At 37.2% G+C, this 15,385-nt stretch overlaps 1 protein-coding gene across 1 annotated transcript in view; it reads right to left on the bottom strand.

Moving 5' to 3' along the window:
- LOC311299655 (uncharacterized protein) overlaps positions 1 to 15,385 on the bottom strand; it is a 424,501-nt gene that overhangs the window by 77,991 nt on the left and 331,125 nt on the right. The window lies entirely within an intron of this gene.

Raw genomic sequence — 15,385 nt, 5'->3', positions numbered from 1 at the left:
TTGACAGTCACATAAAGAAAATAATAGATAAATGTAAAAAAGGAATAAATGTCTTAAGATGTCTGGCAGGGGTAGATTGGGGTGCAAGTCGGCAATCGTTAAAAAGGATTTATTGTGCAATGATCAGACCAGTAATAGATTATGGATGCATAGTATACAGCTCAGCATCAGCATCCAAGTTAAAGGAAATAAATGTTATTCAGTCGCAAGCATTACGAATAAGTTGTGGGGCATTCAGAACATCCCCTATCCCAGCAATGCAGGTAGAAATGGCAGAAATGCCTCTGGACGTAAGGAGGCTACAATTAAAAATGTCATATTGGAGTACACTAAAGGGACATGATGAGAATCACCCTGTGAAAAAGATCCTAGAAAAATGCTGGGAGTATGGAAAAGGAGAAATTAATAGTTTTGGATGGAATGTAGAAAAAGAAGCCCAGAACATAGAAATAAATAATATAAATATTAGTCCCACAGTGGTAATACCATCAATACCTCCATGGCTTTTCCCTAAACCTGATGTAGATCTAACATTGCAAGACAAGTTGAAAAAAAAGGAAATAATCATAACAAAGGATACAGTTGTGAAGCAGCATCTAAGTCAAGAATATTACAATAGTATTCAAATATTCACGGATGGATCTAAGAGTCCAGATACTGGACATACAGCGGCAGCAGTTTTTATTCCTCATTTTAAATATAGTATTGAAAAGAGAATTACAGACCATGTTTCAGTATACACCACAGAAATGATTGGTATTTTAATGGCACTTCAGTGGGTGGAAGACGTTCATCCTATGGATGTAGTGATTTGCTCAGATTCATATTCAGCTTTAATGAGTATAAACAGTGGAAAGTCAGCATCCAGGCAGGACATTTTGTATGAAATACTTCAAAATCTGTACAGAATATACAGAATAGGAGTAAACATTTCATTTTTATGGGTTCCAGCACATGTGGGGGTAAAGGGTAATGAGGAGGTTGATCAGTTGGCAAAGAGATCTTTGAAACGCAATGTAATAGACATTAATGTATCACTGAGCAAAACTGAAGTTAAAGCAATAATAAAATCTGCTCTAAACAAAATGTGGCAACAGAAATGGGACAAGGAGACAAAAGGTAGACATCTGTATAAAATTCAAGATAAAGTTGGGGTTGAGAGAAGTAAATACGGAAGCAGAAAAGAAGATGCCATAATATCTAGGCTTCGAATAGGGCACACATGCCTTAATTATTCACTGTTTATCATAGGAAAAAGAGATTCTGAGAATTGTGTTAAATGTGGCTTGTCAGAAACAGTTGAACACGTGTTGATTCATTGCATAGGATACAACAGAGAAAGAATCAACTTTATAGAATCATTAAGATACATAGGTATTAATACACTGTCAGTAAAAAACATATTTCAATACGCACAGAAAGAGACAAGGGTTTATAGTGCTCTAATGAGGTATCTAAGAGAAACAGGATTGGTTAACAGAATATAGGTTATATGATTTTTTTTTTTTTTTTTTTTTTTTTTTTTTTTTATATAATTAGTTGATTTTTGCTTCACTCGATTAACGCTTCACACTCCTGTCCAGTTGGTGGCGGTAAATGCACCATTTAGCTGGTTTGCCAACCGCCATAAAACTCCGAAAGAAGAAGAAGAAGAAGCTCACTGTCCGGTCTCGTCTTCAGACACCCGTGACTCCCCAGCGCTATTCTCCACGACTCTGTTATACTGCAAGTATACCTCAAGTTCAAGTCTCTCATTACTCTCTCTGTGTGTTCCCTGCCAGCTTCATTAACCAGTGATTTCCTGGAATCCCTCAAGATCAAGACCAGTCCTGTTTGTCTCAACCTGCCAAGCTTCACGTATCCCAGTTCCATGCCCTGAGTGACTCTGTCTGTTTCCTGCATTCTAGAAACTCTAAGTCCTACATTATATTCCCTGAGTTTGACCATCTGTGCCTCCAAGCTATCCGGAGCTGCATACAGTGTCTAAATAAACCTTTGTTATCCTTACCTCTGTGTCCTCGTTCATACAGTGGTGTGACAATATTGAGGTTTGCCCCTTGTACAACACAAGATGTAGAACAGTTGGAGCCAAACTCTAAAGCACTTCTTCATTTCTTTTTTATTTAATAATAATAATAATAAATGTTTTATGAAAAGCGGAATGATTAAAGATCTCTTTATTTATTTCTGTTCTATTTCAGAATGTACACTGTAAAAAAGTCTTGTAAATTTACATGAAAATGTAACAGCAAAATGCTGTTTTCATGTAATAATTGTAAGGTACCTTTTTTTGCAATGCAGTATGGGAGAAATTGGTCGCTTCAAATTGCGTGTTGACCAGCAACAGACATTGTTATTTGAAAGTATAATACCATATTTTTTTCCCATGCACATGTGAGTTTAGGAAGACATTTTAGTTTATCTGCATGAGGTCATTTTGCAGCTCTGCCTAGTATTATTTTATATGTAAACTACCTATTACTTACATTTTAAACATCCAGTTATGTTTTTGTGATTTAAATCGGATGAAGCGACTTTGGACTTTGACCACAGGAACGTGAGCCCATTGTAGGCTACAGACTGTCATCACATCACATTCAAACGGGTAAGAAACTTTTATTCAACTTGCACATTTTCCTTAACTTAATCTGAGTAAAAAAAATTGTGTGAAATGTTTTTTTTTTCTTTTTTTCTTATGTGGTTATTTTTTTTTTTTTTATGTGAGATAACCGTCCATTATCTGCTGCTGTTATTTGCAACTACTCTTTGATTTGATCTGTAAGTTACCAAGTACGAAATATTAACATATTATAAAGATCCAGTGAAGTGTAATTAGATGACAGGATAGCGTGTATTAATCATGGAAAAGTAACCGAGTAAAACAACGATATCTCACGACCAATTCGTACGAATTCGTACGAATGATAAAAAGTTGGCTAATTCGTACTAATTCGTACGACCTCACTCGTACGAATTTGTACGATTTGTCTAAACCCACGTGATGGGTAGGTTTAGGGGCGGGGTCAGGGGTAGGTCATTCGTATGAATTCATACGAATTGGCCAATTCGTAAAATATGTACGATTTTCCAAAAATCGTACTAATTCGTACGAGTCAGGTCGTATGAATTCGTACGAATAAGCCACCTCGTAGAATTTGTCTGCATTTGGTTTGTATTTGCTAACGTTACCGTCAGGCACAGTTTATGCATACCTATGCAACGGACACATGTCCCAATCTTTATCGAAGCAAAAGATAGGTGAGGAATGATCAAAATTCATAATTCTTGTGTGACTACTGTGAACGTGCGTGTTCAAACCGCTACAGAAATAGCAGCATAACAGATGGACGGACGGAATGTCGATAATTTTCTGATTTTTCTTTTTTATTGAGACTTTTTTTTTTTTTTTTTTTGGTATCTCTTCTTTACATTATGTTTTCCTTGTCATTGTAGTTAAACTTCTGAAGGCTAACTTTGTAGAGAAGCAAGGACTCATTCTTTAAAGAACTGTGAGTTTGTCTATTTGGTTTAACACCTGTAGCTGTAGGCTAGTTCACCCAAAAATGAAAATTAGCCCATGATTTACTTACCCTGAAGCCATGTGTATATGACATTCTTCTTTCAGACAAATACAATCGGAGTTATATTAAAAAATGTCCTGGCTCTTCCAAGCTTTATAATGGGAGGGACCATTTTTTTTAAGTGCATCTATCCATCAGTGTCCCAAATGGCTCCGGGGGGTTAATAAAGGCCTTCTGAAGCAAAGCGTTGCATTCTTGTAAGAAAACTTTTCATATTTAAAACTTTATCGACTAAAATAACTAGCTTCCGGCAGATTTATGCCAGTTCAAACAAACAGGGCTGAGCAGCTACCGCATTCGTCATTACTTTGTGCCATGGGCGTAGGTTTAGGGTGGGACGCTAGGTACTAGTCCCAATCAATATTTTGAGATGACAAATTTGTCCCCACCAATATTTAGCAAGCTCCTTTGAACTGCTATTTGGATCTTTGCGCTGCTATTTGGATCGATTCCAACGGCCAAAACAACGACAGTACAAGAAACGCCGTAATTTGATTGGCGGCGGTGTATCTGACAGGCTACACGCGCGGGCCGGGACTACTTTTGTGCTTGCACTGGCAGCGAGCGTGTGGTGTGTGTGTGTGTGTGCGCGACGGTAAGTTACCAGGGCTGTCTCTCTGCCACATACAACAAAGGCCAGAGTAAAACATTTTAATATTCCGTTTTTTGCCACTTTTTGTACTTTGTAGATAGATCAGCTATGCCACCCAAGAAGAAGAAAGGGGACATACGAAGCTTTTTCATAAATAGTCCAGGCGTTTTAGGAAAAAAGGGTGAACAAATTGCAACAGAATCAAACTCAACTGATTTTGTATCCTCCATATGTCCTGAGTAAGGAAAAAAAAGCCCCGAAGAATCCCATTAGGGGAAAGTTCCGAAAAAGACCCAAATATATCCTATTCATACGCCTATTCATTATTTTTCTCACATGAATAGGGTACAAATTTTAACCTTTAGATATCACCATGAAAATTACTGAGTTGATTACTTATATCAAGACAAACAAAAAATGTATTACAAGTTTTTTTAATTGTTTGTTAACATGGACAAACGGTGCATAATCTAATTACAGATGTGCTAATATGCATAAATACCACAACAGATCTAAACATTGGGTATAGCCAGGTGAAAATGTCTTGTTGAATCTTGTTGACATATAACTGTAAAATACTTAATGTTAAGGTCTGAATGGAACCCATTTAGGCTACCCATGAGCATTAATACATAGAGGCAGGAAGAAGTACTTTAGAAACCAGCCTTTATTAATTTTTAAGAGATGGGGTTTAGGGCTGGGTCCATGGGACTGTTTCTGGGGGACGAGTCTGAGGCAAGAACAGGAGACAATGGTAAGGAGAATGCAGAAGACAAAAGGTAAGTAAAATAAAAAGTAAATCCCCAGAAACAGTCCCACGGTCCCAGCCCCAAACCCCATCTCTGCAATAATAATTAAAAAAGGCTGTTTTAAAGTACTTCTTCCTGCCTCTATGTATTAATGCTCATGGGTAGCCTAAATGGGTTCCATTCAGACCTTAACATTAAGTATTTTACAGTTATATGTCAACAAGATTCAACAAGACATTTTCACCTGGCTATACCCAATGTTTAGATCTGTTGTGGTATTTATGCAAATTAGCACATATGTAATTAGATTATGCACCGTTTGTCCATGTTAACAAACAATTAAAAAAACTTGTAATACATTTTTTGTATGTCTTGATATAAGTAATCAACTCAGTCATTTTCATGGTGATATCTAAAGGTTAAAATTTGTACCCTATTCATTTGAGAAAAATAATGAATAGGCGTATGAATAGGATATATTTGGGTCTTTTTCTGAACTTTCCCCTAATGGGATTCTTCGGGGCTTTTTTTTCCTTACTCATGACATATTGAGGATATAAAATCAGTTGAGTTTGATTCTGTTGCAATTTGTTCACGGTTGACCCCCATTTTGGCTTAAAACGCCTGGACTAAAAGCAGAGTGTAAGTAGGCGAAATAACTAGCCACACAAATAAACTAGCAGTAGTAGTGACTGACCAGGCTTTCAAATGCAGATTCTACTGTGGAAAATAGTATTGGTGTATGTGTTACCCAGGATGTTGTTACAGTTAAACCTAGCAGCAGCAATCTTTCAACTAAGGTTAAGAGTATTGATTAGGCTGTGCAGCACAGCACAGCACTGATAGACTCATAGAAGTCGCGCTATCATGATAGAATGCTACGTAAGCAAGTCACTGAATGTTAATTAGCTGACCTTAACTTAGAATCTTGCAGTCAACATAAACAGTGGATCTGAGACATTTTTCGTTTCTACATTCTATTTATGTAATGTATTTGTGAGTGAGTGTAGCCTAAGAATTTAATATTTAAGAAGAATAGAATATATCAATAGAATTTGATATAGAATAGTAGATACAATTTTTGTATTAATGGAATACTGTAATCATGGATAATAATAATAATAATAATAATAATAATAATAATAGATAATAATAATGGATTTGTTGTGTTGAATGCATACTATGATACGTGTGTATTTTATTAATTTGTTCATTATTTAATTACATATAGAAAACTCAGACATCTTGTGAAGATGTCACAGAGCATGTTGAGGAAGAAGTAGCTGGACCTTCAGGGCTTCAGGTGAAGTCTTTATGAACTATGTATGAATTATTAAAGCGTGATTAAAGGAAATCATGCATGTTAAAAGTTTTGAAAACCATGTCCCCTTCATATTTAAATTGCTCTGAAATATAAACATGATGTGTTGAATGCATACTATGATACGTGTGTATTTTATTCATTAGTTCATTATTTAATTACATAGGAAACTCAGACATCTTGTGAAGATGTCTTAGAGCATGTTGAGGAAGAAGTAGCTGGACCTTCAGGGCTTCAGGTGAGGTCTTAAATTGATAGATCGTCTTAAAGTAAAGGTCTTAAAGTGATTCTGTGATGAGATATACTACTATTGATTAATAGCAAATTATTAAATCTAAATATAGTCTACCTGTTTTATTATGTGAAAGTTAGGTGAATTGGTACTAGTATAAAAGGATATCAGTGTGGATGAAAACCAGGGTATGTTTTGTTTGCTCTTCAGGAGACAGTCAGTGAGAGCAACAGCGATCCTCAAGCAAGTCAGTGTAGCAGTGTCCTGGACATGGGAAATGAGCCATACCAGCCTGATCCAAAATTCATAAAAGTACAGAAACTTCGAAACAAGAAGTTAAGGTTTCAGGCAAAGTGGTTTAGTCAATATCCATGGCTGCATTATAGTCCTACATTGCAGAAAGTTCTTTGTTTTGAGTGTGTCAAAGCATACACCATCAAAAAGACCACTCTAGAGAAAAGAAATGACCCTGCCTTTTGCTCTAATGGGTTTAACAATTGGAAACATGCCGTAGAATGCTTTAATCGCCACAAGAAAAGCAAAGCCCACCATCATGCCCTTACTGTCAATGCACTGGAGCAAACTCCAGTGCACACACAAATATCCAGTTCAATGGCTAGATCACAGGAGGAGGCGAGGTACTGTCTTGAGCAAATCATGGGCTCTTTGAGATATCTAGCAAGGCAGGGAGTTGCCTTTCGAGGACATGAGGTTAATGATGGTAATTTTTACCATCTTGTAAAATTCCTTGCAACCAAGGACCCTATTTTATCCTCTTGGTTCAAACGTTGCCATGATTATATCAGTCCACAGTGCCAAAATGAGTACTTAGCTTTATTTGCCAACACAATTGTGAGGGAAATTGCCTCAACAATCAGGTCCTTGTCTGTGCTACAGTTTTCAATCATAATGGATGGTACTCAGGATATACAGGGGAAAGAGCAGGTTTCCATATGTCTCAGATATGTGGATCATGACCTTGTGCCGCAGGAAGTCTTTGTGGGATTGTATGAGGTGCTAGGGACAACTGGTGAGCAGATGGCTAAGCTAGCTATTGATGTGCTCCTGAGATTGAATATTCCAATCTCTGGCTTGCGAGGTCAGACTTACGATGGAGCAGCCAATATGTCAGGGAAATTCTCAGGAGCACAGGCAGTGTTGAAGAGAGAACAGCCATTGGCTTTGTATGTGCATTGTGGTGCACATTGTGTAAATCTTATAACACAGAGTGCTTGCAGTGCCTCTACCTTACTACGTGACACATTGCAGTGGGTCCATAAGCTTGGAACTCTGAGCAACCAATCAGGGAAATTCAAAGGGGTATTAGCTAGCCATCTAACATCTGAGGGGCCTACCAAAACAGTTAAACCTCTGTGTCCAACAAGGTGGACAGTGCGTGGTCAAGCTGTTGATACAGTTCTTAGCCAGTATGAGGCTGTGTTGTGTAGTTTGGAGGAAATGGCCTCTGTTGGTTCTCAAAATGGCACTAGAGCCAATGGTCTCCTAGAACGCTTCCAGAAGGGTAAGACTGTTCTTGGACTGCTGGTAGCATCAGAGGTGTTAGGAGAGCTTGAGTGCTTAAACAAATCGTTGCAAAAACAGTCCCAAACAATTAAAGGCATGCAAGCTGCTGTTGACTATGTTAGTTCAACTCTTCAAGAAAAAAGGAGTGAGGAAAAGTTTGCAGAAGTGTTTGAGAAGGCAGTGTCAATGGTAGACTCCATGGGAATTGAACCTATTCAACTCCCTCATCAAAGAATTCCCCCCAAAAGATTCACTGGTGGGGCTAGTCAGCATAAGCCAAAAACACCAGAGGAATACTATAGAATAGAATTTTTCAAGGTGTTGGACAGTTTGGGCATTCAGTTCAAGGAACGGTTTAACCAACCAGACTTACAGAAACTGAAACAGATTGAAAATGTTCTCCTCACTGGGCAGATGGATGATGTGATTGTACAGTATCCAGAAATAAACAGGGATATTTTGAAGGTTCAGCTACCAATGTTTCTTTCAAAGCATACAATCACATCAAGTGATGAAGCTGCATGCATTCTGAAAGCAATGCCAAGTGAGGTGAGAGGCTTATTTGATGAGGTTGAGAAGGTTGTTAGGTTGTTGTTGGTCGTCCCTGTTGCCTCAGCTGAAGCTGAACGAAGCTTCAGTGCACTGACGAGACTGAAAACTTGGTTACGATCTACTATGTCTCAGCAGCGCCTTAATAATGTAACTGTATGCCATGTACATCAAGAGGCCCTTGACAAAGTGGACCTTAATGATGTAGGGCAACAGTTTGTATCTGTAAATGACAGACGTAGGCATCTGTTTGGAAAGTTTAGATAAAAGGAAGGAATCAAGAAAATGCAGTAAAATGTGGAAAGTAGCCATAATGGAGTTATCATTTTGGGTGCCAAATAGTAGAATAAAGAAGATGTTTTTTTGCTTTGTTTTTTTGGTTTATTATTATGCTCCAAAAGTTCTCAAAGTCTACCTCTTGCAACAGTGTTTTTGTATAAATAGGCTACTAACGTACATTATGTTTGTTTGTTAATAAACCATATGGTTGTTCAGCATTTCACATTCCCAGGTATTAACGTGAGTGTGAGTATTTGTTTGAGAGTAAATAGTGTTTATGATAGAAAAAGATTATTATATTTATTTATTTAGATTTGTTTTGCTCCACAAGTTCTGAAAGTATTTCCTTGTGACAGTGTTTTTTGTTAGTGTAAATACTAATGTACATAATAATTTGTTAATAAAACGTTTGGTTGTTCAGCATTACACAGTCTCAGGTTTTTATTTTTATTTTTTGAGAGTGCATTTTTGAGATTATACAGTTATACTAGCTCTTTAGGGACAGTATACAGGATGGTGTATGGGGTCAGGATACAATATAATGAGATGAAGTAGATTCACTTCTGTATTGTGATATTCTGTATTGCCAACAGTCTGAAATCGCAATTAAAGCACTGGTATCTTACAACAAAAGAATTCCAGGGGGAGGGGGAGGGGGGATGTCCCCACCAAAGCTGAGGCCAAATCTACGCTCTTGCTTTGTGCGTCAAGTTCAAGTGTTACTCTTTCGCTGTAAATCGATGCGTACGGCCGCCTGGCGGAAACTAGTTATATTTGTTGATAAAGTTATAAATATGGTTATTTTTCTTAAACCAACGCATCACCAACTTATGTAATATGCTGAGTAAAATGTGAACAAGATTTACTGTATTCACCTGAGGTTTAATCCAGTAGCCTAATCAGTTTAAATAATTATAAAATATTAATGTTGTTAAGGACGTTGAAATGTTATGTTTTGCATGAATTCATATGTTTAGTGATTTCGTATGAGGTTAAAAATTTAATGATGACATGTTTGGGATGAGTGTATCTGATTGGTCGTGTGTGTGTGCGCGCGTGCGTTTACTAATAGTTGGGGAGTTCTCACGAGACGCTTCATTCTAAGTAAAAACTCAGCATCGAGCATCTCGTCTGACTGTTTATTGATAAACGTGCTCCCTTACAGGTATATGAAGCGTACATTTGCACACATGTGAATATTAGTGTTACTAAATGTACTTTTGCTAGGTATATTGTGTTGTATTATTGGGTGAAGTGCGTTACGGGGCGAATCCAATGTAAAACGCTAGAGTTATCAGCTGGGGAGCACGCGATTCGCGCGCAAATCGTTCATGTGTGTATGTAACGGGGTAGGGTGATTAAATGTATAAGGTTGAATTTATAAATTGCCCTGTTTAGTTAAAGGTCGATGTATGATCTCTGTTGTCACATGTGTTTTATGTGAGATTGGGGCTTGTGAATATAGAGTGTCGCTGTTTTAGGATGCGCACTACTTTAAAGGGATAGTTCACTTTGAAATTAATTTTTGATATGTTTTAGCTTACCTCAAGGGCATCCAAGATGTAGGTGTCTTTGTTTCTGCAGTAGTTTCAATTTTGATATTTTTAGGTCAAACCGTTCTTGTCTGTCAGTCATATAATGCAGGTCGATGGTCATTGTCTCAAAACACAAGCACAGAGTCCAAATTAAAACAATTCCCCATCGTCCAAATGAAACAATTCCCCATTATAAGTACACATTGATGGCCTAAGACACTAAACGAGCGGTTTGTGTGAGAAAACGAACAGTATTTATATCGTTGTTATCTCTTGAAAACAGCACACGTCCAAATGATCTGACGGCGCGTATAGATGTATACACTAGATGTCGCCTTGGCTACTGCAGTTCATTGGAACGAAACCGTAGCCAAGCGACATCTAGTGTATATATCTATACCCGCCCACGGGCGGGTATAGATGTATACACTAGATGTCGCCTTCGCTACTGCAGTTCATTGGAACGAAACCGTAGCCAAGGCGACATCTATGTATATATCTATACCCGCCCGCGCCGTCAGATCATTTGGACGTGTGCTGTTTTCAAGAGATAACAACGATATAAAAACTGTTCGTTTCGTGTCTAAGGCCATCAATGTGTACTTATGATGGGGAATTGTTTCATTTGGATGATGGGGAATTGTTTTAATTTTGACTCTGTGCTTGTGTTTTGAGACAATGACCATCGACCTGCATTATATGACTGACAGACAAGAACGGTTTGACCTAAAAATATAAAAAATGAAACTACTGCGGAAACAAAGACAGCTACATCTTGGATGCCCTTGAGGTAAGCTAAAACATATCAAAAATTAATTTCAAAGTGAACTATCGCTTTAAGTGCACTCATTTATTCACGGTGAACTTGGGATGCGTTGATTTAAAGGGGAAGTACATACGAGCTCATGCACTTGTGTATAATATTATATAAATAAGAGAGCTCATGCATTGTTGAGTGTATAATTGTTCATTTATTGCCACAATTGATTCTAAGTAAAAACTCTGTATATGAAGCATCTCGTCTGACTGTTTATTGATAAACGTGCTCCCTTACAGGAGTGCTACATAAAATTGGAGGCACCGCTGGGATTGATGTTCCGTGGAGTGACTCCCTGACCGGCAGAGCCCAATAAGCAACATCATCCCCCTTACTAGTGATCCAGACGAGCGACCGTGTGAGACATTCAGGACGAGTGGTGAAAAAAAAAAAAAGATCTGATTAAGCAGTGTGTGCGCTGGAGTCAGTCTGATACCAGCGGAAGTCAAGTCAGTAAGTGAAACACCACTCTCAACGGCCTGTCTACATAGCAGCAGAAATGGAGGAGTTTAAACATCTTCAAGAGGAAATTTGTGAGAAATTATGCACACTATCACGGGAAAAACTGACAAAACTCAGTGTCTTTCTTCACCTAACACGAGAAGATGAGACAAATGTGACTCGTTTATTCCTGTTGAGCCTCCTTAGTAACCATTTACTACCCAGCCGGCACATGACTGACCTTCAACGTTGAAATATGGTTGAAATAATGTCAGTTGTTGTTTCAACGTTGAAACAACGTTGAAATAACGTTTAATGCTAAATGGTTGAAAAAGGTTAACAAAAACACTTCTAAATCAACGTTGAAATAATGTTTAATGCTAAATGGTTGAAAAAGGTTAACAAAAACACTTCTAAATCAACGTTGAAATTTTTACAAGATCTGTACGTTGAAACAACGTAATGTTTTCGACAACATACTACAAAAATATCTGCCTTTTATTGTATTATTATGATAATTAATTAGCATTTAATGATTTTCTTTTATCATAACAGCTCTTCAATATATATGTTAAAATGCAATTATTATCATTATTAACAATAATATTTTCACCCTCAAGAGAGCAGTGCAGCAGAAACCTTGCCTTATGTGATTTTGTGTGAATTTACAATTTTGTCTGCTTGCCTAACAGTTTACATTGCATTATTACATTAGTATTCACACTGTCATGTCATTTGACCAATTAATTCAATATTAAAACAGACAAATAAATAAATAAATATTTTTTTAAATAAAACTCAATAGCCTACACCACTATGTTAACTCGCGCAAACTATTGTTATTGGTTGTTTCGCCGTTTTACTTTGAGCATGATTGGTTAATCTGTCTGTCTTCCAGGAAACTGTTCAATGAGAGTGTGCGCGGCTCTGCGCGCCTATTTTAAGTTTGAAAATACGTCCGTTACTCTCGGTCGGTGAGCAGCTGCTGCTTGTGTTGATTACTCGGTCAGGCCTCGATTATTTTATATCTGCCTGTTGAATTCTTAAATTTTGAGCGAATTTGAGTTGATATGTCAATGAAGAACAAAAGCTGGAATGTGAACAGAGGAAGTACGTGGTCTGTAACAATACTGGCGATATCAGGTAAGAAAACATTTTTCAGTCCTTAACAGTCTAACTTATCATCGGTCATAGGCTTACTGCAAAGATAAATAAGTTATCTCTATGTGTGTTTCTGTACTGCTTCACCATTAGCGTAGTGATATTAGCATGTATTTAAATGTAAGTTAGTACCATCTGACATTGCTGTGTTTTGTTGTTGGTAACGTAAAGGCCTGTTCACACCGGGACGAATTTCGCGCGCGATATTCGTCGACGTTTAACGCCTCGTGAATAAACAAAAGGCGCCAATGTGAGTGTGTACACCGTCATTTTTTAAAAAACGCCTTGGGTTCGTTTTTTTGGTTTGACGCGCCGCGTTAAAAACTATCCTACCAATGAGATTGCCGCTTTTGCTCACGTGTCTGGAGCTTCTGAAGTTACAGTAAAACACAACTTGGGGGCGCTCAAACACAAAACGGTCTTGCCGAGCACACATACGCAACGGCGAAGAAGATATATGCCAAGTAGCGTCTACACTGCAGGGAAGAAATAAGACGAGGAAGATGCAAAGCAAGATGAATGTAGAGCTGCTGGTCTCGTTGGTGTCGGAACATAAAGAACTATATAACAAACGCGACAGCGACTACCTAAACTGGTATTTCTGTTTTACATTAAGCGCCATCTAATGTCAGGGAATAAATTTGCACGTTCACTCGGCTCATCGTCAGCGAAAATCGCTTGGGTGTGAACACAAAAAACGCGTTGAAAAACGCTGGCGAATAACGCGCGCCGATATTCGTCCCGGTGTGTAGGGCCCTTTATGTGTTTAATGTTGTCAGCTAACGTTAGTTTAAAAAGGCATGAGAGGTAAAAAAAAAGCGTGGGAATGAGTAAAGTGATAAAACCATTATTTATTTGTTAGAAGTTTAACGTTACATAACCTCTTCAAACACTGATAACGATATTGAAAAGATATTTGTTTACATTTTTTTAGATCAAGCATTGGAATAAGATTTTTATCTGGGGAGAACACCCAACAGAAAGACCCATTCACCAACTACAGTAAGTCAATTTTACCCACTGTTCGAAAACCTATACGGGGATTAATGTATAGATTTTCATCTTTAAAGTAAGACATTGAACGTTTCTGATAGAAAGTCTGAATAACTTTTTGTCCTTTTGTCTTTCTTCTGCTGAAGTGGCGCACTGAAAGTGGATTCATGTCACCTTCATCAGGCCTTTCTGGAAACCATCAAGGGAAAGACCCTCAGACGTGTCATAATAGGATAAATGCAGCTGCAGGTAAAATTATTTGATGGTTTGATTTTGGTGTACCATTTGGCTTTTTTGTGTGTGCTTCCCTTGCTATGATACACATTTCTGATGGGATTGCCATGCTTTAAGTGTATGTTTACATTTTTAATCATGTAATAGTCTCAAAGATGACATTACTCAGTTCATGTTCATCAAATTTTGAGATTGTTTAAAGGAATGGTAAAAAAAAAAAAAAGCTTTTCATTGAATAATTTCTTCTTTCCCCCTTCAGATTCACCAAGGATCCAGCTGATTACTGGCAATTTGGTGGAGGATTATTCTTTAGCTGCTACATTGCACTATCACTTCTGGTACGTATTCATTGGCCTTCTGTGTTTTTTTTATTTTACTTGAATTAATAATTTACTTTTAATTAGTACAATGTATGGTTAGGATTCTGAATTAAAACAGTGTAATGTTTCTCCATAAATATTATCAGAAATATATAATTGTTGAAACAATATAAACCTGCATTGAAAGACATAAAGAACAACAGACCTCAACCCTCTCAGCTCAACACCACAATTTGTTGATTTCTTCATCTGTTTTAAGGATGAAATCATGACCTTATGATTATAGTAACCGTAACTGACACATGGGAGTAATATTACATTTTTTACAATTCCACCTTGGGGCTCTGAAGAATTTCTTGTGTAAATGTACATCTGAATACATAAAATATGTGTTTTAGAATGGATAGTGTTGTATACTTTGTTTTCTACCCGACAAATTGAACTGTAAAGTGAAAATCTTGTACATGATTTATTGTATTCAGTGTTTTCAGTTTTCAGTGTTTTTGCTTTTATTGGATAGTAGCAAACAACGGGCAAGAAGTGAAGAGGAAGTGATGGCATCGGAAAGGACCTCGAGCTGGGACTCTGTCGGAGCACTGCACAAGGCTGTCACATTTTATTGAGAATTTTAAAACTTTTTCTTTTTTTTACTGTACATTTTAAATATTAAATGTTTAATTTAAGGGTTACTGTAATTGAACAAAAACTGTCTTTAAATATTCCATTTAGATATTTACTTCTACAGGTTTTTAACATTACTTCGAAAACGCTGCAATTTAAAGTTTGAGATGTTTTTATCTGATTTAGAAAGTATTTTTAGACTTGTTTTTTCAGAATAAAACTTGTTTTACAATCTTGATCATGTGTTAACTCATTATTTAATGTGTTTAATTAAGCCATTGCTGCCAGTCATTTGACAGTTAACAATTTTTATTGACCAGTATGGACAGTTAATCACAAATTCAGTCAGCATTGTCATGACTGCAAACAAGGTTGTAATTGAATGCACAATTGTATTATCCCATGATGAAAGGTAAGACGGTGAAACAACGTCACG

The sequence above is a fragment of the Rutilus rutilus genome, assembly GCF_951802725.1.
Source record: "Rutilus rutilus genome assembly, chromosome: 1".
NCBI lineage: Eukaryota > Metazoa > Chordata > Actinopteri > Cypriniformes > Leuciscidae > Rutilus > Rutilus rutilus.
The sequence above is the reverse complement of the archived record's forward strand: the minus strand, read 5'-3'. Positions and strand labels throughout refer to the sequence as shown.